Genomic DNA, 16,636 nt, shown 5'->3' with positions numbered 1-16,636 from the left:
GTGCCGCATTTTAGTAATAGAGAGGGGGACATTCGTCGCAGTAGTCATAAATGAGAAGGCCCAGCGGGAGAGGGAGGCGCCTCCATCATCCTGTGCTTCCTAGTTTTCTCCTGCAAATACTCCTTAATGGTGTTTCCTCCCCTCAGCTGTGCAGAAAGTAATTAAAGATAGTGGAGAGGAGGGTTAAGCATTCCTTATCAAAGTCAATTTTCCCCAACAAGTGAGAAAGAAGACTTTGGGATCAAATGTTTTGGCATATGAGAGAAACCACAAGTCTGGGGGTGCTGTTTGCTTCATAACGTCTAGCTCCACACCTGGGTTAATATAACTTGAGTCTGGTGCCTTATTACATTACTAACTTTGTTGTATATATATGTGGCACTCTAATCACGGTCCTCTTGCTGGTTGGGGAAGAAGCTGTGGAGGCACCAAGAGCTGACAGTCCTTCAGGCTTGCTTTTCCAGCAAGCCAGTCTCCCTCCTCCCTCTCATTGCTAGATCTCTAGGCCAGGCATAGGCAAACTTGGCCCTCCAGATGTTTTGGGACTACAACTCCCACCATCCCTAGCTAGCAGGACCCAGTGGTCAGGGATGATGGGAATTGTAGTCCCAAAACATCTGGAGGGCTGAGTTTGCTTATGCCTGCTCTAGGCTATTTAAGGCCACATTCACACCATAAATTTAAAGCACTATGCTCCCACTGTAAACAGCCATGGCTCCCCCTCAAAGAATTCTGGGAGCTGTAGTTTCCATAGGGTGCTGAGAGGTGTGAGGAGACCCCTCTTAGAATTGTAGAGTTGGGAGGGATCCCCTGCAATGTAGGAATCACAGCTGAAGAATTGCTGACAGGTGGCCATCCAACCTCTGTTTAAAAACCTGCAATAAAGGAGAGGCAAAGGAGTCTGTTCCGCTGTCAAACAGCTCTAGCCAGTCTCCTTTCTCGTAATTTGACTCTGTTGGTTGGGTCCTGCCGTCTGGAGCAGCAGAAAGCAAGTGCTGTATTCTGTGTGACAGCTCTTCAGATAGAGCTCATTTATCTCTTGTTGCTTCTATCCAATTCACTTTTATTGTTAATAGAATGCTAAACTTGGGGGTTGGCTGGTCATCTGTCATCATAGCTGCCAAGTTTTTGCTTTTCTCGCGAGGAAGCCTATTCAGCATAAGGGAAAATCCCTGTAAAAAAGGGATAACTTGGCAGCTATGTCTGTCATGGATACTTCAGTTGAGATTCCTGCCATTGCAGGGGGTTGGACTAGATGACCCTTGGTCCCCTTCCAGCTCTACAATTCTATGGTTTGAAGATGGCAATCGTATTACATCAGGCTAAACATACCCAACTTCCATTCCTCTTAAGGCTTGATTTCCGGACCCTTTATTATCATGGTCACCCTCTGCATTCGTTTCTACCCCTCCCAGAGCTACAATTCCCAGAGTTTGTTTTTTAAAAAAATTCAATTTATATATCACCCTTTGTCAGAGGACTACACCTGTTTCCTGTGAAGAAGGATTGATTGTTTTAACCACTCTGGGAATTGTAGCTGTGGGAGGGGAATAGGAGTCTCCCCACAACTATGAAACTGCAGCTCCCAGGATTCACGACTATTCACATCTGAAGGCAGCCCTGTCTAGGGAGGCTTTTTAATGTGTAATATTTTATTAGGTTTTTTATATACAGTGGTGCCTCGGGTTACAAACACTTCAGGTTACAGACTCCGCTAACCCAGAACTAATACCTCAGTTTAAGAACTTTGCTTCAGGATGATAACAGAAATTGCGGCGCAGCGGGAGGCCCCATTAGCTAAAGTGGTACCTCAGGTTAAGAACAGTTTCAGGTTAAGAATGGACCTCCGGAATGAATTAAGTTTGTAATCAGAGGTACCACTGTATGTTGAAAACCACACAGAGTGGCTGGCGCAACCTAGTCAGATGGGTGGGGTACAAATAATAAAATTATTATTATCGGTACCGTTGTCCTTTAAATGTGAGGTGGGAATGTGACCTAAATTCCTGAGTGCAGTGAGTTCTTCATTAGGCCTTGGTGGGCAGCACTTGGTTGGCCTGACTGAATTACTGACAGCCCTGCCTCCTGTAGAGGTGGATTGGGGCCTGCTTAAAGGGACAGTCACAGTAGAAACCACTCTCTTCCGAGTCAGTAATCAGGAGGATGCTGCATTCCCCTGAGGAGAGATTCTGAATCCCAGAAGGTCAAAGGCACTGTTTCTTCATTGTTGCCTTATGCACACCCAACCCAGTCTCAATTCTTTTATTTGCCACCTTGGCCTCCCACTGCAAGGGGATGTGTTGACTTACGAATCATACGCAGTGACAGCAGTGATTCATGTGCAGCTTCGGTGAGCAGCAAATGCTCCCAAATAGGCAGTTAGTGGCACAGGAGATGGGTTTCCATGCTTACTGATTGTCCATTATGGGCCAGGTATGCTTTTCAGAGCTTGCACCCAAAGAAGAGACCAGCTAAGTTTGTCATTGGTATGAGCTTTCGTGTGCATGCACACTTCTTCAGATGATAACTGTGCAGTCAAGAGAAGGAATGGATCCCGCAACAAAACGTAGCAGCGTGGCATGCTCCCCTGTTAAGGATTCCAGTTGCGCTGTGCCTCTGAATACCAGTTGGTGGGGGAAGGACAGCAAGGGAAATGCCATTGTGCTCAAATCCTGTCCACCAACCTACAGAGGACCCTGGACAGTTAAGTCCAGTCAAAGGTGACTATGGGGTTGCAGCGTTCATCTCGCTTTCAGACCGAGGGAGCCAGCGTTTGTCCACAGACAGCTTTCCGGGTCATGTGCCCAGCATGACTAAATCGCTTCTGGTGCAATGGGACACCGTGATGGAAGCCATATCACACGGAAATGCCGTTTACCTTCCTGCCACAGCGGTGCCTATTTATCTATGGGTACTTGCACTGGCGTGCTTTCGAAATGCTAGGTTGGCAGGAGCTGGGACGGAGCAACAGGAGCTCAACCCGTCGAGGGGATTTGAACTGCCAAACTTCCAATCTGCAAGCTCAAGAGGCTCGGTGGTTTAGACCACAGTGCCACCCGCGTCATAGATAGCTGGTTGGCCACTTTGCAAGACTACTTGACTAGACAAGCCTTTGGTTTGATCCAGCAGGGATCTTCTTGCTTTCTTAGTCCCCCTCCCCATTACTAATCTTTTTTTCACCCCAGCAGTCAGTCAGTATCTCATAGCCAATGAACACTTTCCTTCATTGGATTCCATATGATTCTCCCACCAAAGAGGCTTTCTGTATTTTTCAAACCATGTGATTTGCTCATGTTCCGTGTGGGTTGGTGCCTTTTGGCAACGACACTCAGAGCCCAGAAATAAGAAAAAGGAAGATTCTGACGAATGCAGCTTCTTCCATCTTAGTGCTCCCATGGGAGAAGTAGCTACTCCAGATCTGCCTTTGATGAGTTAAAGATGTCTTTGAAAGAGCATTTGGAAATTTTACAAGCTGTATCAAAAATAATGTGAGATCTGGTACCACTATCCTGAGAGTTGCAATATCTCATTATGAGATCAGAACGGGAATGCTCTCATGCTGCAAAACTAACTACAAAAACAATTATGCAGGGAGAATGCTAGCAGGAACGTGGGGCTTTCCAGTGTTTTGCACTTTCTGCCACGTGTACAACTATCTCCTTGTTGGACAGAAGCCCTAGGTGTGTCCAAGATGCAGTGAGTGAGTTCCCCTGAGGCCAAGGTGACAGACATGCTGAAACTTAGAGAGGCTGCGGGCTGAGGCCTTCAGGGATATTATAGCTGTGTCCCTTTCCCACAAGGATAGCTCTTTTGGTGCCGGGGAGAATGAAGGTGTTGGCAGAAGAGCATCACTCTGAGGAAGAGGGAAACATTCACTTAGAAGAGACCAATTCCTTACCAGAAGAACAGTTATCCTCTGGTGTCAAGGATGCTCTCAGGCATGGGTCAGCAATAAAACAACACAGTTCACTCTTCATTCAAAGAAACAAAACTGCTCAAGCCTAGTGATCACAGCAACTCTTCCTAGTAGTCTTGCCCCAATGAGGCAGTTGCCAGGACTGAAGGTCCCCACCTTCGCATGGCTCTCCAAGGCTCCTCCTCTTCCCAAGGAGTCTGAGACTCTGACGCCTTGCTGCCTCTGCTGCTCCTTCTTCATTTCTCTGCATGTTCTGGGAAACCAAGGGGGAGTGGAGCTGGTTGCAGCAGGAGGGGGAAACTCTCTGCTTCTTCAGAAGCTGAATCTCTGCCTCTGATTCTAAACTGCTCTCTGCCACAGCCTCTTCCTGCTCACTAAACCCTGTTGCCTCTCCAGCTTCCGACACCTCCTCCTCCCAGTCTGCTCACTCTTCTCCCTCTGACCACTCGTGGTCATCTCACCACCAGTTCCTTGACTCTGAGCCTTCTTCCTCTGGGGGTTCCCTTGGGGGTTCCCTAGCTGGTGCGTCCCACCACTCCTGGATCTAACCAGTCCACCATGACAGTTACTTGTCCGGAGGTGGGAAGGATCCTGGTAGTAGGTGATTCAGTTAGATAGTTGGGTGTGTGATGGGCATACAGACCACAAAATATACAAATGTAAGATTTTTTTTTTTAACCAGCATATCTGAGTTGTTCATGGACGCTTCAAAGTATGGCAGTACCTATGGGTTTAAGGAAATCCATTCAGCTCTCATGGTCTCTTATTTCTTTGCCCCTATAATATTCAGATAATGCTCCAGTTTTCTATTTCCTAGAAAGGTTTCCTAGTGAGAGGAGATGCAATAAAAAGAAAAACTGGAGAAATCTGGTTTGGAAAAACTTTGACCCAACTAGAAGCAAGGATGTGAGGATTTAGCCCCAGACGAAAGGCTGTTTTATTACGCTTTACCGGCTATAACTTTCTTGCTGCCCATCGCCACCGGATGAGCTCCCCTATCACTAGGCAGAAGCACCTCCATTTTAATGGAAACACTCCTCGGTGTCACTGGATACCAGGCGAACTCCTTCCCATAAAACCATCCCGTTTGTTTTGTTCCCATAAAACCACGCAATCGCTGGCACTCCTGCCTCGGGCAGCCGGTGAAGTCGCTAAGGAGCAGCTACAATGGAGCCGGTTCTAGCTGCCCCCTGGAAGATCATCTTCCCAGCAATCCTGTGCCTTGCGGAAACCGGTAAGACCTCCTGGATTTGCAGCCAAATCGGGTGCATATTTACTTGGAAGCAACTCCCGCTGTGGTCAATGGATCTTGCTCCCGTGTAAGTGTGCTTACGATTTCAGCCTGTGTGTGTGGCAGAGGCCAGAATTTTTGACACACAAGCTACAGACAGTGTAGTGTAGTGATTACAACGATGGACTAGGACTCGGGAGTTCAACCCCCCACTAAGTCCGGAAACTCACTGGGTGACCTTGGGCCAGTCACCAACTCTTAGTCTAACCAACCTCATGGGGTTGTTATGGGGATAATACCAAAGGGAGAGTGATCTATGCCACTTTGAGGTCTTGGAGCAAATGTGGAGTGTCAATGCAATAATAAGTAAATGAAAGCCGTCTCTCTCTCACTGAGTAATGTGGAGTAGGCTGTCTCATGCAGCAAATTTGGAAGACCATTCTGGGGAGCCTTCCCTTGTTGAGTTGGATAGCTCAGTTGGTTAGAGCATGGTGCTGATAATGCCAAGGTTGCAGGTTCAATCCCCATAAGGGACAGCTGCTTATTCCTGGATTGCAGAGGGTTAGATTGGATCAGGGTTTCCCAAACTTGGGTCTCCAGCTGTTTTTGGACTACAACTCCCACCATCCAAAGCTAGCAGGATGATGGGAATTGTAACCCAGGCCATCTGGAAACTCAAGTTTGGGAAACATTGGGCTAGATGATCCTCAGGGTCCCTTCCAACACTATGATTCAAGGTTGTCTTATATCGTCAGACCACCACTTCATTTGTCTAGCTCAGTATTGTTTACACGGATTGGCAGCAGCTCTTCCCAAGGCTAGCCGTACCCGGAGATATCAGGGGTTGAACCAGCATGTGCTCTACCACTGAGCCATGCACCCACTCCTTTCAAGTATAATTTATTTATACCCCGCCCATCTGGCTGGGTTTCCCCAGCCACTCTGGGCGGCTTCCATCCGAATATTAAAAACAGTACACCATCAAACATTAAAAACTTCCCTAAACAGGGCCGCCTTCAGTTGTCTTCTGAAAGTAGAATAGTTACTTATTGCCTTGACATCTGCTGGGAGGGCGTTCCACAGGGCGGGTGCCACTACCGAGAAGGCCCTCTGTCTGGTTCCCTGTAACCTCACTTCTCGCAATGAGGGAACTGCCAGAAGGCCCTCGGTGCTGGATCTTAGTGTCCGGGCTGAATGGTGGGGGTGGAGACGCTCTGGGGACAGTCCTGGATTTACAGAAACCGTCTCAGTTTCTGATTTGATCTCAGAATGGCCCACTTTTCCTTAGGAAGCCCCTATTTTCATCGCAGAAATGTTGGAGGGTATGGAGTTATTTGACCCCTGAGTCAATGAGATAGTATATAACCTTTAGAAGACATCTGGGCAGCCCTGTATATGGAAGTTTTTAAAATGTTTTATTATGTGTTTACTAGTCTCATTCAGCCCGTTAAGAAAACGGGCGCTAGAGGTGTGACGGGGCCGCGGCCTTCCCTCCCTTTCTGCGCTCGGCCGCGGGGCGTGCCAGGAACGCAATTAAACAAAGTGCTCTCCCGTCGTGTCCTGTGGCCGAGCGCAGAGAGGGAGGGAAGGCTGCGGCCCTGCCACTCCTCCCATGGGCCAGGTAGGGTTGTCAGGAGGCGGCGGCGGCGGACCAAGATGGCGGCATCGGGCTCCGGGGCCGGCGGGGGGGAGTCGGACCGGGCTCCTGCCGCCGCGGCCCCGGAGCCCGATGCCGCCATCTTGGTCCGCCGCCGCAGGGGAACGGGAGGCAGAGGGTTGAGGGGGGGAGAGAGCGTGTGTGTGTGTACGTCCCGCCTCTTCGTCCAGCCCCTGTGTCCGTGGGGCACATGCGCATTAGCGCGGACACAGGGACTGGACGCAGAGACACAGGGACTTTATTATATAGGATATATGTTGGAAGCTGCCCAGAGTGGCTGGGACAACCCACCCAGTCAGATGGGTGGGTATAACTACTACTACTACTACTAGCTGGCCATGCCCTGTGTTGCTGTGGCTTTTTGTGTTAGATGGACCTTTTTATGTTAAATGGACCTTCAGAGTCTCCCTTCAGAGTCCCCTCACCTTCAGAGTCCCCCTTCATTTTGCACACAATCATTCCCCCCAATATGCGTGCTGTGTAAAATTTTGCCCTGTCCCAACCCTGACTCCCCTACCCACGAGTGTTCTGTAAAATCCCCCCACCCCGCCCCGACACATTTCTCCTACCCAAAGGCACGGCCCTGCAAAAGGCCCATATTCAGTTGGTTGTGGCCTGCAGCCTAGTCAGTTCTCCCGGCTGGCCAATGCTGTGGCCTAGTCAGTTCTCCTGGCTGGGCAATGCTGCGGCCTAGTCAGTTCTCCTGGCTGGGACATGCTGCGGCCTAGTCAGTTCTCCCGGCTGGGAAATGCTGCGGCCTAGTCAGTCGGCTAGGCAATGCTGGGTCTTGTTGCTGCAAAAGGCCTGTTTTCAGTTGGTTGCCGTGGAATTTTGTGATGTCACCGATTGTCTGCAGCCAATGGAGACGCTGCTTCTCTGTTCTATTTCCCAGCATGCACTTTCGTCTGAGTGGGGAGGTTTTGAACACGGGGTTTTGGGGTTTTTACGTTGCACAGGTGTGACATCTGTCTTTGAAAATGGTATGGGCTTGCTCTCGTAGTCACATTTGACTTTGTGTCAAAATTTGAACGCAATCGGTCAAGCGGTTTTGTTGAACATCGGAGACGAACACACATGCCCAGTTTACATTTATCTCTCTCTATATATTATTATCATTAATAAATTATTAACACCCCTGTTTTCATCAGAGGAATGTTGGAGGGTATGCAAATAGTGAGGCAAGGGGACACTTTGTAGGGGAGAACTGGTGGGTGGCAGGAGGTGATGCCCACCCCTTCTTCTGTCTGCTGATTCTGCCAGACCTAAGGACATTCCTCCCCACCCCACACTTTGGAATGCAAATATGGGGTTTGGAATTTGTGGCTGGGGATGGTTGGAACCAGTAGGATGCTAGGCAGGGAGACCACCAGCAGGTGGAGCCAGAGTCAACGACAGGCAGAACCAACTAATTCTAGCCTTGTCTGCCACCGTCCTCCCTGCTGAGTTCTGCAAGGGCAAAGGTGAGACGGAGGAGAGGATGATGGGGAAACTGACGGACAGTAATGCAGCTCCTTTGGACACGTAGTATGTAAGAAGGCAGCCCTGTTTAGGGAAGCTTTTAATGTTTGATGGATTTCTGTATTTTGATATTATGTTGGAAGCCGCCCAGAGTGGCTGGGGGAACCCGGCCAGATGGGCGGGGTATAAATATTATTATTATTATTATTATTATTATTATTATTATTATTATTATTATTATGACAGGTGGGCAGAAATGAGGTTGGTGGCTCCATTCAGTCTTAACGGAGGGCTGTGGGTTTGAGCCCCATGTTGGGCAAAAGATTCCTGCATTGCAGGGGGGCGAACCCTACAATTCTATGATTCTACAACCGAGCTATGACCCAGTAGTGGTGGAAGGGATGACAAGGAAGCAGCAGCAGCAGCAGCTGGGTTCTCAAAACAGGATTTTTAAGACAGTTCAACATTCTCACAATAAAGGGGTTTCTGGGCAATATGTGTGCCTTCCCAGAAATCACTACTTTCAAGCAAAAATCTAAGCTGGAGAACATGTTGATGTAAACCCCCCCCCCCAGCTGCCATGTGTTTGGAATGTGGATCGCCCATAAGAAGTTGTTGATGAGTAAGTTGTTGTCAGGTTAGTTCATATACTAAATATATATTTTCTTAATCCTGTCGTTTTGTAGAGAACACCACATGCTCTCCCGACTGTGCTGCTTTCCCAGGATGGGCCACAGTCCTCCTATGCCTGACGATGTCCTTCTTCATTTTCATGCTGGTTGGCTTCCTGTTTTTGGTAAGTTTTTTTTTTTTTTTTTAAATAGAATTGGTCCGTTCTGGGTCCAACGTCTATGAAACCTCACCAGAGCAGAGAAATAGCGTTTACAGATGCCTGGAAATCAGGAGGACCCTGAAGGTCTCTGAAAAAGGCAGGGCACTCGGGTGGAGTAGAGTAGAAAACTAGTCTGGAACTTTGTTCCCAGTGCCTGTTTCCCCTTGTTACAAAATGTTTGTCCTCCTCCACAAGTATGCCCAGGCCCATTCATTTGGCACAGGACACACCTGTCCCAAACATGAGCCCTGGAGGAAACAGTAAGCCATCGCTTCGATGGGAGTGATCCTACTTAAGAGAGGGGGGGGTGCTTGGGAAATTTATTTTATTGAATGTTTAACACAACTACGTAGGAGCATTGCAAGTGGGCTGTACTGTGATCCATTTGAAAGTGTGACTCCCTGCTAAGTCCATGAACTTAAATTATCCTGTTATGTATATGAGATCGATTTCTTTTTGTAAGATATATTGGGAGGACTTTGTTCAGAACGACAGCACAGCATTTCTTTAAATCAGAGTGGGGGACCCTTTTCAGCCAAATGCCACATTGAAGGGCTTGTATACTACTTGTGGGAGGAGCCAGAGGCAAAAGTAGGTGGAGCAATGGATATTACCTTTTTCCTTTGCACGGCTAGAATGTAGCGTTCATACCGTTCGACTGTCCCGATTTAAGTGGGACATCAGAAGCCATCCCCTGTTTTTGGTCAGCTGGTTCCCACAAGAGCTTGGGACACCCCCCCCCCCAAAAAAAGACCTGAGGGCCAGATAGAGAGACAGCTGCATTTCGCCCCTGTGCCTGAGGCCCCCCCCCCGCTTTAAATAAATAAAATATAATAAGGTTGCAAATCTTTCCTCTCCTTCAATGAGCTCAAGGAAGCCTACATGGTTCTTCTCCTCCCCTTGTTTTAGCCTCACAACAACCTGTGTGGTAGATGAAAAGAGCGTGGTTGGCCCCATGAGTTTAATAGGTGAGCAGGGATTTGAATCTAGGTCTCTCCAGTTCTAGCTAGTCCAACCACCACACCACATAGAATCATAGAATCTTAGAGTTGGAAATCCTTTATCCATATCTTTCCATTTGTATCCTGCTGCCTAGAGACCACAGCACACAAACTGCTGCTTGGCAGCCCTCACCCTTCTTCTTCTTCTTCTTCTTCTTCTTCTTCTTCTTCTTCTTCTTCTTCTTCTTCTTCTTCTTCTTCTTCAGCAATCACTCGTAGCCGAGTAAGATGGTCTTCCATAAATATGATTTTAAAATTGAGTCTGTAAGTGACTGTGGAGGCCAATTCTGGATCCACACGTCATTCCACAGTGGGGACATTGGTTTCCAGATGGGAGTTGATCGCGGTGAAGGTTTTCCAAGTGTTCCTTCCTCTTAGCGTGTTTCTCCCTTTCATCCTGAGGTTGAGCATCTTCAAAACCCATGACACCTTTTGTGGAGGCTGTTCTCCAATTGGAGCGCTCGCAGGCCAGTGTTTCCCATTTGTTAGTGTTTATGCTACATTTTTAAAGATTTGCCTTGAGAGATTCTTTGAACCCCTTTTGTTGACCACCAGCATTACGCTTACCATTTTTCAATTTGGATAGAGTGGTTGCTTTGGAAGACGATAATCAGGCATCCGCACAACATCCACCCTGGCCCTGACATAACAGTTGTAGCCATGGGCAAGAAGGCTAGAGGAAAAGACCTGGAATGCGAAGATGCTCTTAAGTTTTAGGACGAAGTGGGGACTTAGGCTGGATCCAGATTTGCAGCAGAGTCAGAGTTGGAAGGGTGTTCAAAGGTCACTGAGTCAGCCCCTTTCGATGAAAGAAACCTAGTAATGACTACATTAGAATGAGGTGATAAATGTTGAGCTAATAGGAGGGACTGCATCATTTCAGACTGGAGGTGATGGCAGATGATCATTCCAAATGCTCCTCTGTGTTAAAGAAACAAAACAAAACCCATCCATAGAAAACCAGCTGAGCAGGCTAAGGGCTGGACTGGTTCTCCCTGGTGTTTTTAATTTTCTGTTTGCACAATGTTTTGCTTTGTCTTTTTAATCGGAGAGCACACACAGTCTGCCCTGCAACCCTCAGGAACAACTCACCTGCCTTATTCCCAACCTCATTGTTCAAATCGGGCCTTGAATGAATGGCACAGTTCAGTAATTGTAGCCTCTGGACTTAATGCTCTTCCAGTAGGGTGGCTGTTCTGGTGGTAAACTGTATTACTTCAAAATAAAAAAATTCCTTCAGTAGCACCTTAAAGACCAACTAAGTTTATATTTTGGTATGAGCTTTCGTGTGCATGCACACTTCTTCAGGTATCTTCAGGTACAGACCTTTCATTGTCTGTAGGCAAAGGAAGACCTTTCATTGCCTACAGACAGCCACCCAATCTTAAACAACTCCTCACCCACAATAATACAACCACCAGACTTAACATGGACACTGGTACCAGAGCCTGCAATAAACCCAGATGCCAACTTTGCTGCCACATACACCCAGACAACACCATTACTGGCCCCAACAACATCCAACATACCATCTCAGGACTATTTAATTGCTCATCCTCTAACATTGTGTATGCCATCAAATGCCAACAGTGCCCTTCAGCTCTCTATATTGGACAAACAGGCCAAACCCTACGCCAAAGGATAAATGGACATAAATCTGACATCAGGAACCAGAAGACAGAAAAACCAGTAGGAGAACACTTCAATCTCCCAGGACATTCTATACAAGATCTCAAAGTAGCTGTCTTACTACAAAAGAATTTCAGAAATAGACTGGAAAGAGAAGTTGCTGAATTGCAACTTATCACCAAGCTCAAAACCATGGAGGGACCTGGTTTGAACAGAGATATCGGGTTCTTATCTCATTATACATGATAAGCGATCTTCAGCCATCTCAACCCTTGCTTTTTCATGCAAAACCATTTGCAGTCGTTTGCGGTCATCAACAGCTATCAGTCAGTCAATCACCCATTTCCACCACCCTTCTGAGTGATCCCCCCTCCCCATCCCCACCCCTCCCCACCCCTTCTCTACATAAGTGCCTGGAAACTTCCATTTCACTGTATCTGAAGAAGTGTGCATGCACACGAAAGCTCATACCAAAATAAAAACTTAGTTGGTCTTTAAGGTGCTACTGAAGGAATTTTTTTATTTTAATTCTTTATTGTAATTGTTAAGTGTAAACTGCTTAATTATTATTTGCTGATATTTAATTCTACTGTTTGCTATTATATTCTAATGGATTATTGAATATTGCTCTATTTGATGTAAGTTTTTTATTTTATTTTAAAGTTATCATTACTTTTTTTTGTATCGGATCAGATTGTGGTTACGTGTGTGATCTTTGCTGCCTATTTTGTCGTTTCTTCAGCCTGCGAACTGCCTTGTGCTTTGCAATATGCAAATTAAAAGTGAAATGAAAAAATAGAGACTTGCACTATTTTTTGGCAACATCTGTTTACTTATAAATATACAAGTTGAGCAGGACGGAGGCAGACAGGTGGGCAGTGATAGATCGTAGGACAGCATCAGTCTTCCCTACAGCAGCTGCTCACAGCTTCCACTGGCAAAACCAGCCAACCAGATTTTCCTCTCCTTTCCTGGCTACTTTGAAAGAGCAAAACTGTTTCTATCCTGCCACAGAGACACACAAAGAGAGAGACCACTAAGTTCAGCCATACCCATGGTGGCTGGTGATTGTGATCACATACTCCCCAGCACAAGTCTGAGGGCTGGAGAAGCTACAAAGCCATTCAAAGCCAGCAGGCAATTGATCAAGTGGAATGAAACCCCAGAGAAAAGGTTACCGTATTGGCCTGAATATAAGCCTCACTTTCGCCCCAAATTCCGACCGTGAAAAGTTAAAGTGTGGGCTTATATTCGTGACCTTATGGTATGCAGCCAGGAGTGCAGGGCAAACAGCGCCAGGAGCGTGGCAAAGCAGTGCCCGCCACACGCGTAGTCCCCCTATTCTCCCCCCCCCCCAAGGCTGGGAAGGGAGAGAGTGAGGAAGGGAAAAGGCCCCTGGCAATGCAGCCCGGCTCCCCCCCCCCCAGTGTGCAGCCAGAAGCAGCGAGGAATGGAGTGGCTTATATTCGGGTATTTTTCTTTTTTCCTTCTCTCCCCCCCCCCCCCCCAATTTTAAAGGTGCGGCTTAAATTCCGGTGTGGCTTATATTCAGGCCAATACGGTACTTCTTTGGTGGAGGGAAGAACAGCGATATGATTTCCCCATTTGGAACTGGGCATTGAGGATCTGAAGTCGTTTCACTTAGGTGCTCATCCATACTTCCTTTCTTGTTGCGTTTTCCAGGTCCTTGTCTGAGCAGTTTCCAATAAAGCGGCGAGATTGCTATATGCACAAAGATGGAAAATACTGGTTTATAGACGATAGAATGGTTGGATCTTAAGGAATGAATATCTTATGTAGCTGCAGGACAGAGAACCATAGAATCATAGAGTTGGAAGAGACTACAAGGGCCATCCAGTCCAACCCCCTGCCAAGCAGGAAACACCACCAAAGCATTCCTGACAAAGCTCTTTATTTTTCTTCTTTTTTAGTTTTTTCCACTTTTTTCTTCCTTTCTCTTTCTTTAGGTTTCTCCTTTCCTTTCCTTTCCTTGTCTTTTCTTCCTTCTGACTTTGTTCTCTTATAGACTAAAGTAGTTGTTTTATCTCAGTATATTATATAAAAATATACTTTACAATGGGTATGTATTTTTGTATATCTTGGAATATGTATCAATAAATAAATTATTATTTAATTATTTATTTTAATTGATTAGACATTCATATAGACATTAATGCACATACACATACACTTACAACCATAATAACATAATAACAACAAAAAGTAACAACAAAAAAGAAGGATAAGAAGAAAAACGAAAGAAAAAAAAGTTAAGGTAAGAAAGAAGAACATGAAATAGGTGGGTGAAAATACACCTTTGTGACTTCCCTCCACCAGTGCTCATCATTTTTTCATTCAAGTTCTTATTTACATTGCAAATCACGCATCACTACATTATTTCTTTTAGTATTATATTATAATCAAGACAACTTTATGAGCTTAGTCTAAACATATCAGCATGCCATCTTTAGAGCAGTGTTTACTCTGCTCTATATAAATTAAAAGAAAGAAAGAAAGAAAGCGCTGGGATTAAAAAAAACACGCTTGGGGACAGACCCGGAAAGCGCAGATCTGTGTCTGAAAAGAGTGGTGCCAAAGGAAGTCTGGACGAGCTCTTAGACATGCTATATTTTCTGCTCATTCTGCTGGGCAATGGTTAAGGGTTTTATTTTGTTTTTAAAGCATCAATATAACAGCACTGGACTTACGGTATGCAGCCAGGAGCGCAGGGCAAACAACGGCAGGAGCGTGGCAAACGTGCGGGCAGCTTGGGGGAGCAGAAGGTAAAACAGCTAGGAATCAGACACAAAGCACCTGCCAGCACATTTCCCTCGAAAAGGCCGTGTGTGTGTTTCTTTTAGCCTGCAGTTTGGCAACCATGTTTAATACCCCCTCTCTCTGGACTGGGGTAACTGGCAAATGGTAACATGGATACATTGCTGATCTCGGATGCCTCAGATAGTGCCGGGTTGCTGCTGCTTTGCAAGAGGAGGAGGAGGAGAGGCAAGTTGGTAGGGAGTTTGGTGCGGTGCAAACGCATTGTTAGGTGTGCTGGCCTGGCTCTGCTGGTGCATCTGCACTGTGCTGTGCTGACCTTCCTGGCACCAGTAACCAATAGCAACTCAGCTGCCCGAAGATCAGATGAGCACCACTGCGCCATGCTCTACTGTCCACTATTTTAGCAGGCTCGCAGCAACAGGAATATGCAGGTGAAACTCGGAAAATTAGAATACCGTCGAAAAGTGCATTTATTTCAGTAATGAAACTTACTATTTTTTTTGTTTTTCTTTTAATTTTTACAAATGCTTTCTTTTGGAAATTCCACAGTAATAAAACAAATAGTTACAATAATACAAACATAAACATTGCTATTACATATCATTAATTACATTCCATTTATAATTGACCCGCCTAACGACAGATAATTACAATTACAACAAATAAAGGCTTGGTATATCTTGCTTTGCATGTCATGCATCTATCTCATATATTGGTTTCACCTTTTTTAAGTTGCATTACTGAAATAAATGCACCTTTCGACGGTATTCTAATTTCCCGAGTTTCACCTGTACACTGCATGATGGAACAGCCAATATTCAGCAGCAACCTCACTGGGAAGAGTAAGTTTCGTATGCCGTTTCATTTAAACTCCTACTAACTTTATTTGCAGGTTTGCAAGGTTGGCCTGCTTGTTTCTTGAACCACACCGGACAGAAAGTGAAAAGCAGTGGGAATGAATTCATTTCCCATGCTGGAACCTTGATGCAGTCTGTAATCATAAGAGATTCTACTGTCGATCCCATGGTGGTCAGATTACTACAGTAAGGAAGGCAGAAGCATCAGGGGAGCTTGATAAGTTGAAGCAATCAGTCTCCTTAACCTGGTGACATCAGGTGTTTCGTCGTGGGTCCGAGCCCCACACTGGGCAAAATATTCCTGCATTGCAGGGGGTTGGACTAGATGACACTTGCGGTCCCTTTGAACTCTATGATTCTACGGTTCTATAAAACCAAGGTTTCCATTTGGGAAGTTATAGCTAGACAGCCTTCCCATTTTGAAACCTGATGGCTTTGCGCTTGTGTTATAAAAGCAACACTGATTAATAAATGAATCCACTTGCGCAGAACTAGATAGTGCCATTCATGATCAAAACCTTCTCTAGCATCCACTGATTTTCCTCAAGAGGACTGCCTTTACATGCATGGCTCCATCCCCACCCCACCCCACCCCAGCTTCCCTCTCTAACATCAGCCACGGCCACCCATCCTTGGGCTGCCTATCAGCACCAGACCCTCTAAAATTTGATAATACTCTCATTTCAAAATGGGTTCAGGAGAACATGTTCATTTACAATGTTGAGTAGGTGACCATGATGAAGAACGTTGCATAATAGATGACCTAGGAGAGAAAGAGAGAAAATGAATGAATGAATGAATGAATGAATCAATCAATCAATCAATCAATCAATCAATCACTGATATATGTTCAGGGCAATAATAACACGCAAGCCAAAGAAAAGGACCCTCAAGTCCTGGCTCAAAGAACACCCTCTTTCTGATTTTGGGAAAGGTGCATTAAAACAGCTGGCGTGCATAACTCTCCTCTCCTCCTCAAATCCCTCATTGTCCTAAGCCTTTGGGCAAAATTCTGCCCCTCCCTTTAATAATCTTGTGATATCGAAAACCTCCATGTATTGTTTCTTTAAAATCCTTCTACTTGCTTTTAAAAGTTCATGCAGTTTTCCCTAGAAGGGTCAGTTTTCTTTCTCCACTCCCTAGCTAATTAGGGTTTTTGTTTTTGTTTTATTTATTTTTTAAAAAGGGGGGGGGAGGGGAACCCAAATCCCCACTGTTTTGGTCTTTTTCTAAACTGAAAAATATCCACAGATTTAAATTTGTTGTGCTTTTTCATC

This window comes from Zootoca vivipara, chromosome 2 (genome assembly GCF_965207765.1).
Source record: "Zootoca vivipara chromosome 2, rZooViv2.hap1.1, whole genome shotgun sequence".
Lineage (NCBI taxonomy): Eukaryota > Metazoa > Chordata > Lepidosauria > Squamata > Lacertidae > Zootoca > Zootoca vivipara.
The sequence above is the reverse complement of the archived record's forward strand: the minus strand, read 5'-3'. Positions refer to the sequence as shown.